We start from the raw sequence: 7,553 nt of genomic DNA on the forward strand, positions 1-7,553 counted from the left end.
CCTCTGATCAAACGGCAGTGTATATTGCCATGCACAGACCCAATGGTCTCCAGTGCTTGTTGGAGTGTCCATTTATTTTATACCCTTCATAATTATAGGTGATTTGTACATAAATTTAAACGGTTCATATGTAATAGCAAATAGCAGAATTCATGGCGGCATAACAAGTAAAATGAGTATGGTAGATTCACAGTCTTCCAATGGGGTAGCAAGCTTGATGGTTTTAATAGTCTCACATAATGCAATGGTTTTCATTAATGTAAGTAGATAGTTGACTCTTGCAATGATTGCTTCGCGCTTGTGACGCTTAGTTGGCATTAGAAGCAATTTGCTGACATTAGTGCAGTGGCGAAACTTGAAGATCATGAGCCACAATGCAAACGTTCTAATGGGTCCCTCAATTATTGTAAATCTTTAATAGCACTGGTCTTTTTATATAGGCCAAAAGGGGACTTTTTGGGTCCCTTAGGTTCCAGGTCCTAGATGCAATTGCAACCATTGCACCCATTGTAGTTACACCCCTGCTTGTTTGCCTGCTGGCGCTTGCGTGATTCCGCAGTGTTCTCCAACACTTGCTCAGCAGCGCAGCGCGCACTCTCTGCACTGGGCACAGTTGCCTCTCACTGCAGTATCTTTTCTGGCTTCCTGCACATACTTGTGACCCACCATTCATGGATATTGCTACACAGACCCTCACCAGTTTCCCAGCCATGTCTGGCGTGGCGCTCCTCTTCGCTCTCAAGCAGATTCCAGACTCCTCTGGTATTTTGCCATTCCTCTAACTTCCTGGGAGGTTATGTCTTCTCCTCTTATGGCACTTCAGAGCCATTTACATAACAAGTGGAAGGTTTGGTGAACAGGTGATACTTCATAGGCTATATGGAGACTTACAGTAACCATTAAAGGATGTAGTACTCGGGAATGCAAAACTACAGCCACATAATGTTAGAAGAACTTTCTTGCAAAAGGTCGTTAGATTGATTTTCAACGTTCTAATAAGCAACTGTAATAAATTTGGACCTTTTTAAGATTTTTCAGTCTAAGCTTATGTTTTTTAAATAATACCCAGAATTAATAAATCTGCCATAAAGTGTTTGAAGCTCATTTACCATTGACAAAGCAGCACTAGAGAGAATGGTCGCCACTCAGTGCAGTTACTCAGAAATTCAGCTCTACTACATTCTAAGGTAAATATACAATGGATAATATGATAATGCTGCCATCCAGTGGTAAATTACTAAAATGCAATGATACAGGAAAAATATATCTTTGTAGCATGTTAGCTGTAGATAGAAAAATATTACAATTTCTTTGCCATTTGTTACCATCTTTTCAGTTATCCATTAAAAGGTATCAACCACTGAGGACTCTCAAATGTTAATATTTTTCTAAATTACAATGGTGTACTAATCATTGTATAGTAGTTTCAGGCTTCAGCAAAGGCTGACACTGACAGCTTATATATAAGAGAGGAAACTATGTAGTAAGAGATGATAATATACATAATAAGGGGGGCACTATTTAATAAGGAATAGTTATATAAATAATAAGGGAGGGCACTATGTAATAAGGGATGGTGCTTTAAATAATAAGGGAGGGCACTACGTAATAAGAAGCGGCACCATGCATAACAATGGAGGATGCTTTTTAATAAGAGATGGCAATATGCATATAAAGGAGGACGTTACAGTGGGGGAAATAAGTATTTGATCCCTTGCTGCTGTCATGTCCGCCATGTTTGTCATGTCTGCCATGTCTGTTTTGTCTCAAGAACTCCTGGAGCGATGTGCATGTGCATATCTGGTCTGCTGTCCTGCATGTTCACTAGAGCAGTGTGCACACTCACCTCATGTCTGAGCTGCAGGATGCCTGCGTTTCTGCTCTGCCTTCTGTGATCGTCTCGTCATGTCTAGAACTCTGATCATGTGACTGTGCTCTGTTATCCTGTGGATCTGAACCCGAAAGTGCTCCCTTGGTCCTGACCTGGAAGAGGAGGTGCTATGCCCTATATCAGGCCGCCCCTTCCTACGCTCTGGGCCTGAGTATTGTGTGGTGTCCCTGCATGGCTGCTTGGTCTGTGGGGCGCTCCCTCTATTCTGTGCCCTTGCACTCTGCTCTGTCGTGCATCTCTGCACACGCTCCGTGCTCGTATTCCGTCTCTTGTCTAGTGTTTGTCTCTCGTGCCATGTTCTGTCCCTGCTCTGCTTTGCCTTGTAGTCTTTGTTTGCTCTGCTTCTGTTCCGTGTTTCTGTCCTCGTGTCATGTCTCGCTCTGCTTTGTGGCTTCAGGTACCCTGCCTCTGTCTCTGTCCCTGGCGCGCCTCTCTGCACGCGCAGGACTCTGCCTCGCCTGTCCCTGGTGTGCCTCTCTGCACGCGCAGGACTTTTCCTCGCCTGTCCCTGGCGTGCCTCTCTGCACGCGCAGGATTCTGCCTCGCCTGTGTACCTTGTCTAGTCCCAAGGCCCTGCCTTGGCCCGGCTCTGAGCTTCGGCCTACGCTCCGCTGCTAGACTGTCCCTGTCCCTGGCATGCTCTTTGCATGCGCAGGTCTCTGCCTTGTTCTTTGTATTGTCCCTGATGTTTCGTGCGCCCTTGCACTTTTCGCACTAGGCTTTGCCGTACTGTCTGTACGTGTCTCTGTCCTGTGTCTTTGCCTAGCCCTGCCTTGTGGCTCCGTGCCTCTGTGCACGTGCCTGGTTGTCTGTGCCTGCCTGGTGTGCCTCAGCCGTGCCGCCTCTAGCCGTGCTCGCCTGTGTGCCTCAGCCGTGCCCCGTCCAGTGCTATAGTGGTCTGGATGCGTGGCCCTGCGGCGGTGCCGCCTCTAGTCGTGCCTGCCTGCAACTGCCATCGTCAGTACCACCTGCCGGCGCTCCCAGCCGTGGTCTCCGTGCTCCCTTGCACTCACGCTGGTTCTTGCACTGTGCCTTTTCGTGCTACTTTTGCACAACTCTTTGTTAACTTTGCTCTGCTCTGATCCCTGTCTTGCCTGGTCCTTGAACCCTGTTCCTGGCGTGCCTCTCTGCACACGCAGGACTCTGCCTCGCCTGACCCTGGCACGCTCAGGACTCTGCCTTGTGACCTTGTGCCTTGGCGTGTCTTTACATGCACCCTGTCTTGTACCTTGTGCCTTGGCGTGTCTCTACACGCACTCTGTCTTATCCTATGCTTTGGCGTGGCTGTACACACGCACCCTGTCTCGTTTGTGAACCCTGGCGTGTCCCCTACACACGCACCTCGCTTTGAACCTGGCGTGTCCCCTACACACGCACCTTGCCTTGCACCTAGCCTTGAACCCTGGTGTGTCCCCTACACATGCACCTTGCCTTGCACCTAGCCTTGGACCTCGGCGTGTTCCCTATCACGCACCATGCCCGGATATCTGTTATGCCTCCTTGCCTGGAACCTGGTTTGCTTGCCGGATGCCCGGAACCTGCCGATCGCTGCCAGAGATCATGAGCTGGATGACTGCGGCCTGACGTCCGGAGCTGATGTCCGCAGCCTGATGCCTTGATGATGTCGATCGTTGCCAGCAGTCCGGAGTCCGATGTGCATGTGCATATCTGGTCTGCTGTCCTGCATGTTCACTAGAGCAGTGTGCACACTCACCTCATGTCTGAGCTGCAGGATGCCTGCGTTTCTGCTCTGCCTTCTGTGATCGTCTCGTCATGTCTAGAACTCTGATCATGTGACTGTGCTCTGTTATCCTGTGGATCTGAACCCGGAAGTGCTCCCTTAGTCCTGACCTGGAAGAGGAGGTGCTATGCCCTATATCAGGCCGCCCCTTCCTACGCTCTGGGCCTGAGTATTGTGTGGTGTCCCTGCATGGCTGCTTGGTCTGTGGGGCGCTCCCTCTATTCTGTGCCCTTGCACTCTGCTCTGTCGTGCATCTCTGCACACGCTCCGTGCTCGTATTCCGTCTCTTGTCTAGTGTTTGTCTCTCGTGCCATGTTCTGTCCCTGCTCTGCTTTGCCTTGTAGTCTTTGTTTGCTCTGCTTCTGTTCCGTGTTTCTGTCCCTGTCCCTGTCCCTGGCATGCTCTTTGCATGCGCAGGTCTCTGCCTTGTTCTTTGTATTGTCCCTGATGTTTCGTGCGCCCTTGCACTTTTCGCACTAGGCTTTGCCGTACTGTCTGTACGTGTCTCTGTCCTGTGTCTTTGCCTAGCCCTGCCTTGTGGCTCCGTGCCTCTGTGCACGTGCCTGGTCGTCTGTGCCTGCCTGGTGTGCCTCAGCCGTGCCGCCTCTAGCCGTGCTCGCCTGTGTGCCTCAGCCATGCCCCGTCCAGTGCTATAGTGGTCTGGCTGCGGTGCCGCCTCTAGTCGTGCCTGCCTGCAACTGCCATCGTCAGTACCACCTGCCGGCGCTCCCAGCCGTGGTCTCCGTGCTCCCTTGCACTCACGCTGGTTCTTGCACTGTGCCTTTTCGTGCTACTCTTGCACAACTCTTTGTTAACTTTGCTCTGCTCTGATCCCTGTCTTGCCTGGTCCTTGAACCCTGTTCCTGGCGTGCCTCTCTGCACGCGCAGGACTCTGCCTCGCCTGACCCTGGCGTGCTCTCTGCACGCTCAGGACTCTGCCTTGTAACCTTGTGCCTTGGCGTGTCTTTACATGCACCCTGTCTTGTACCTTGTGCCTTGGCGTGTCTCTACACGCACTCTGTCTTATCCTATGCTTTGGCGTGGCTGTACACACGCACCCTGTCTCGTTTGTGAACCCTGGTGTGTCCCCTACACATGCACCTCGCTTTGAACCTGGCGTGTCCCCTACACACGCACCTTGCCTTGCACCTAGCCTTGAACCCTGGCGTGTCCCCTACACATGCACCTTGCCTTGCACCTAGCCTTGGACCTCGGCGTGTTCCCTATCACGCACCATGCCCGGATATCTGTCGTGCCTCCTTGCCTGGAACCTGGTTTGCCTGCCGGATGCCCGGAACCTGCCGATCGCTGCCAGAGATCATGAGCTGGGTGACTGCGGCCTGACGTCCTGAGCTGATGTCCGCAGCCTGATGCCTTGATGATGTCGATCGTTGCCAGCAGTCCGGAGTCCGATGTGCATGTGCATATCTGGTCTGCTGTCCTGCATGTTCACTAGAGCAGTGTGCACACTCACCTCATGTCTGAGCTGCAGGATGCCTGCATTTCTGCTCTGCCTTCTGTGATCGTCTCGTCATGTCTAGAACTCTGATCATGTGACTGTGCTCTGTTATCCTGTGGATGCCATCGTGCCATTACCCGTACCTAGGCGTGCCACCTGGCATGTACCATGCTATGGACCTTGGCGTGCCCACACGCGCACCTTGTACGTTTTGCTTGTTTACACTGTATGTGATCCTGAGTTATTCTAATGAAGTTACCTTGCACCTACGTCTTGTCTCGTCTTGCTTCCTGCTCGTCCTTGTCGTCAGACACTCGTCTAGTGTCCCCTGAGCCGGCCGTCTGGTCCCAGCAGTCGTGGTGGCTCACCCCCTTGGTTTTGCCCCTGACACTCCCTGTATAGGGGGTGGATTCTCACAAGGTAAGCTCGCCCTCGGTGGGTGGGTGCCATGACCCAGAGGGTCCACTCAAAAAATGGGCTCAGCAGGAGCTGAGTCCGTCACAGCTGCTTTTGTAACTTTGCCCACTGACAAAGACATGAATAGTCTATAACTATAAGGGTAGGTTAATTTTAACATTGAGTGATAGAATATCAAAAATAAAATCCAGAAAATCACATTGCATAAATTATATAAATTTATTTGTATTTTGCAGTGAGAAATACAGTAAGTATTTGATCCTCGACCAACCATTAAGAATTCTGGCTCCCACACACCAGTTATACGCTCCTAATCAACATGTTACTTACATTAAAGACAGCTGTCTTACATGGACACCTTTATAAAAAAAACTCCAGTCCACAGACTCAATCAGTCAGACTCTAACCTCTACAATATGGGCAAGACCAAAGAGCTTTATAAGGGTGTCAGGGACAAGATCATAAACCTGCACAAAGCTGGAATGGATTACAAAACCATAAGAAAAATGCTGGGTGAGAAGGAAACAACTGTTGGTGAAATAGTAAGAAAATGCCTGAAAATGGTACCAATAAAAACACCAGCTTATCCCACAAAAAACAAGACTTCACATGACTCTGCGGGCCAAAATATGGAAAAACTATAGCTCTCAAAATGTGGTGATGCAAAAAATATTTTTTGCAATATAAAGCGTCTTTTAGCGTGTTACAGCAGCCAAACATAAAAACATTCGTTTTCAACCTGGACGGTGCCAAGATATGAACGTCCACGCTGAGAACTACTGGTGAATGAGCTGCTGGGAACGCAGCGTCAGTAACCAGGGGTGACGTCATAGAGGTTACCTCCAGTCACTGGGTTTCCTTTCCCAGCCGGGCTGAGCTGCTGTGAGATGCAGTGAGATCCCTGCTAGCACTGTGAGTGCTCACGACTCACGGTGCTAGTGGGGATCTTACTGAAGTCATTGCATTTACATCTGGTCACTGGGCTCTGTTCCTAGCCGGGCTGAGCAGCGGTGAGAACCAGGGTCACTTATAAAATTCACATACCAGGAAACAGTAGATTAGTTCCAAAAAGGGGGCACTTGTTGGGCATTGCCACTGTTAAGGCACATCTAGATAAGTTCCTTAGTGGGTCTAGTTTCCAAAATGGTGTCACTTGTGGGGCATTTCCACTGTTTAGTCACATCAGGGGCTCTCCAAACGCGACACGATGCCTGCAGACCATTCCATCAAAGTCTACATTCCAAAGCATCACTACTTCCCTTTCCGAGCTCTGCCATGAGCACAAACAGTAGTTTTCTCCCTTGGGGTACTAGCGTACTCAGGACAAATTGGACAACAACTTTTGGGGTCCAATTTCTCCTGTTACCCTTGGGAAAATAAAAAATTGAGGACTAAAATATTATGTTTGTGAGAAAAAATTATTTTTCATTTTCACGCCCGGGCGTTATAAACTTTAGTGAAACACCTGGGGGTTCACAGTTCTCACCACTAGTGTTGAGCATTCCGATACCGCAAGTATCGGGTATCGGCCGATACTTGCTGTATCGGAATTCCGATACCGACTTCCGATATTTTTTCAATATCGGAATTCGGCATCGGAATCGGAAGTTCAGTTGATTGACGGCCTGACGTCATCATGATGCGCGGTGTGTGCGCATCATGATGCGCCGTCATTTCGGGCCTTCCGGGGGTCTCTGCCGGCCTGCCGGGGGGCTGTGCCGGCCTGCCGGGGGGCTGTGTGGACTGCCCGGGGTCTCTGCCGGCCTGCCGGGGGGCTGTGCCGGCCTGCCGGGGGGCTGTGCACCCTGTGGGGGTCTGTACCGGCCTGCCGGGGGGCTGTGCCGGCCTGCCGGGGGGCTGTGCTGATGTCCGGGGGTCTGTGCAAGCATCGTCCGATGGGACTACAAGTCCCATCGGGCGATGCCTGCTACCATGACAGTGATTGACACATTAGCCAATGATGGGACAGTAGTAGTCCCATCATCCGGCTAATGTGTTAAATGTTAAAAAAAAAAAAAAAAAAAAAAAAAATAATACTACATACA

This window comes from Dendrobates tinctorius, unplaced genomic scaffold (genome assembly GCF_039654945.1).
Source record: "Dendrobates tinctorius isolate UK_male_01 unplaced genomic scaffold, ASM3965494v1 ptg000028l, whole genome shotgun sequence".
NCBI classification, from domain to species: Eukaryota; Metazoa; Chordata; class Amphibia; order Anura; family Dendrobatidae; genus Dendrobates; species Dendrobates tinctorius.